The sequence below is a fragment of the Nicotiana sylvestris genome, chromosome 7, assembly GCF_000393655.2.
Source record: "Nicotiana sylvestris chromosome 7, ASM39365v2, whole genome shotgun sequence".
In the NCBI taxonomy this organism is placed as follows: Eukaryota; Viridiplantae; Streptophyta; class Magnoliopsida; order Solanales; family Solanaceae; genus Nicotiana; species Nicotiana sylvestris.
The window spans coordinates 83,505,715-83,509,130 of record NC_091063.1 but is presented as its reverse complement, the minus strand read 5'-3'; the positions used below and the strand labels follow the sequence as shown (position 1 = coordinate 83,509,130).

The following is a 3,416-nucleotide window of genomic DNA, read 5'->3' as shown; positions in this document are numbered from 1 at the left end:
AACGTGATGGAATTCTAATATAATATGCTGAAAGTTTATACGTAGGAGTTTCATAATCCAACATATTATACTTGAACTTTCTGTATTTCAAGTACGATGGTTTCACTTTACAAGAACAAGGGTGATATCCAAAATTGCAACAATTATAAGGGTATCAAGTTGTTGAGTCACACTATGAAAGTTTGAGAGAGGGTGGTGGAGGCTAGGATGAGAAGGCGCGTGTCTATTTACGAGAATCAATTTGGATTCATGCCTGGGCGTTCGACTACGGAAGTGATTCATCTGGTAAGGAGATTAGTGGAGCAGTACAGGAAAAGGAAGAAGGATTTACATATGGTGTTTATTGACCTTGAGAAAGCGTATGATAAAGTCCCGAGGGAGGTCTTGTGGAGGTGTTTGGAGGTTAGCAGTGTTCCGGTAGCATACATTAGAGTGATTAAAGATATGTATGATGATGTTAAGACTCAGGTGAGGACTATGAGTGGTGAATCAGAGCATTTCCCTGTGGAGATAAGGTTGCACCAGGGATCGGCTCTTAGCCCAGGCGATGGATGTACTCTCGCGACATATCCAAGGGGAGGTGCCTTGGTGCATGCTATTTATCGATGATATAGTGTTAATTGACGAGACGCGAAGTGGAGTTAACACGAGGTTAGAGGTTTGGAGATAGACTTTGGAGTCTAAAGGTTTCAAACTGAGTAGAACTAAGACAGAATACTTGGAGTGCAAATTCAGTGATGGGACCCATGATGCAGACGTAGAGGTTAAGCTTGATGCTGAAGTTATCCCCAAAAGAGCGAGTTTTAAGTATCTCGGGTCTATTATCTAGGGTAGCGGGGAGATTAACGAAGATGTTGTACATTACATCGGAGCAGGATGGATGAAGTGGAGGCTCGCTTCCAGTGTTTTATGTAATAAGAATGTGCCGCTAAGACTTAAGGGTAAGTTTTATCGAGTGGTGGTTCGACCGGCTATGCTGTATGGGGTTGAGTGTTGGTCAGTCAAGAACTCCCATGTACAGAAGATGAACGTAGCAGAGATGTGGGAGTAGCCTCCATGGAGGGCAAAATGCGAGAGTCGAGGCTGAGATCGTTCGGACATGTTAAGAGAAGAAGCATTGATGCTCCTGTCAGGATGTGTGAGAGGTTGGCCATGGGGAGTTTGAGAAGAGGTCGAGGTAGGCCTAAGAAGTACTGGGGAGAGGTGATTAGACAGGACATGACGCTGCTTCAGCTCACTGAAGACATGACCATGATAGGAGGGTGTGGAGATCGGGGATTAAGGTAGAATGTTAATGGGTAGTTTTTAGTTGTTCACCGATAATCTTAGTAACATGCATGTTCCTTCATATTCTTAGATTTTTATAACATTATGTGGTTTTGTTCGCCTCAGTATTGTATTTTCCGTTGCTATTATTTGTTACTACTTATCCTTTATCTCTCCTTTTTTCTTTTCTCTTCCTTCTTTCTTCCTTCCTTGCATTCCTCTTCTTATTCTTGCCCTTCCTGAACCGAAGGTTTACTGGAAACAACCTCTCTATTTGCATTAGGTAGGGGTAAGGTCTGCGTACAGACTACCCACCCCAAAACCTATCTGTTGGGATCATACTGTATTTGTTGTTGTTGTGCTTTTATCTACACATGTGTAGTGGCTATTTTTGAATAACTTTGATTTTTTAATAACCTCTAAAAATGGCTATTTTGACGAGTTGTGAATGATGGATCCACGCGCCTCTAATCAATGTGAAATTGCATTTTCCGATTAAAAACCAGGTCAGTGTCCCGAGAGTGACTAGAAAGAGCAGCAGCTAAGAGGAAAGAAGAAGGAAGATGAACACAGACATAACAGCATCGACAAAGCCCGAATACCCGGTTATAGATCGAAACCCACCTTTTACTAAGACCGTGCCAATTTCAACACCCTCGATTACCTCCGTCTCACCACCATCTCCGGCATTTCCGTCACCGTCGGCTACCTCTCCAGTATACTCCTATCTCTCTTTTATTTCTTATTAATCAATCTATCGACTGAGCTTTGTTAATGATAATTCTTTTTTGAATATGGCCAGGAATAAAACCAAGGATTAGGGGACCGTCAATGGTGACAGGAGGTTTAATTGGGGTAATGGGTGGTTTCATGTACGCTTACCAGAATTCTGCTGGCAGGCTCATGGGATTTTTCCCCAATGAAGGAGAGGTAGCCAAGTACAAGATTTAACTACTTTATCTTTTATTTCAGGACCCTTTTCTGGATTTATATTTTTTTGGACATGTTAAGAAAATAGTAGCATTTCTTTTTTCTATATGTTAACTTTGTTGAAAATTTTATTGTCAATAATATCAGTATGTGGTTACTTCGTCACTCTATAATTGCTTGTTTTGCTATGAATTAAGTCTCTTGTTGACGTGGTAATAGTTGATGATTTGATTATGCAAATTTTTCTCTTGTATTTGTGAATAAAGTTTATCATATGCTCTTCACATTCTTCATTGCACCAGTTGTTCATTGAAGTATACTGGAGTTTCATTTTCTTCTTTTGACTTGTTCTGTCTCTGCTTTTTTAAAACGAGGCGGATAGGATGGGAACGAGGCGGAGTCCTATTAAGCAGCTTCACGAGAGTTATACCAGTAATATAGGATCATGATGGGGCTGGTCTTTTGATTTATTCTTACTATCACATCCTTCTTTAGCTTCTTGAAGCTGAATCACTCAGTTTGTTTCATCAGTGTATTGCCCTAAGCTTTAACTTTTGAACTAGAAAACTTTCCTGTTTAATTAATAACGCTGTCATGTTTGTTTTTCCACTTGGAATTGATATAAGGGAGGAAAATGGAAAAGTACCCCAAAAAGAACATTTTAGCACTTGAACATTTATTTTCCAAGAAGCAAACCATTCTTGTGAAAGTTTCTTTTATTACGTTTCATCTGGTAAAAATGCTAAAAGAGAATAGCAACAATGACAAGAATGATGTTCATGAGAGCACTTATATTTAGACTTATTATGGAAGAATACTAAAAGATTAGCATATTTACGATACATCTCAGAGGAAAAAAAAAAATACTTTTGACACAGAGCTTAGCAGTGTAAGACTAGTTAAATTTTATGAAGGCAGTTGTAAATATTCAAAGAAGCAATAAATCTGAACCAGAACAGCTAAATATTCTCCATCTGCATAGTAACTCATCTTCACGAGTAGAAACAGATGCTTTTGCAGGTAGAGGCGGATCCAAGATTTGAACTTTATGGATTCATATTCGAAATTCTACTACATCCCATCTAATTTACTGGGTTCAAAACCTATTATTTGTACTTATTTATTGAGTTTTTTGATAAATATACAGGGTTTGAGCCAATACTATGGGTTCAGATGAACTCGAAGTTTCTATTCTAGATACGCCCCTGTTTGCAGGGAGT

At 39.1% G+C, this 3,416-nt stretch overlaps 1 long non-coding RNA gene across 1 annotated transcript; it reads left to right on the top strand.

The window, feature by feature from the left end:
• Positions 1 to 1,693: 1,693 nt before the first annotated feature.
• LOC104249577 (uncharacterized) lies at positions 1,694 to 2,361 on the top strand. The gene is made up of 2 exons (XR_011400925.1): positions 1,694 to 1,982; positions 2,069 to 2,361. It is a non-coding gene; the product is annotated as an uncharacterized lncRNA (long non-coding RNA).
• Positions 2,362 to 3,416: the final 1,055 nt, after the last annotated feature.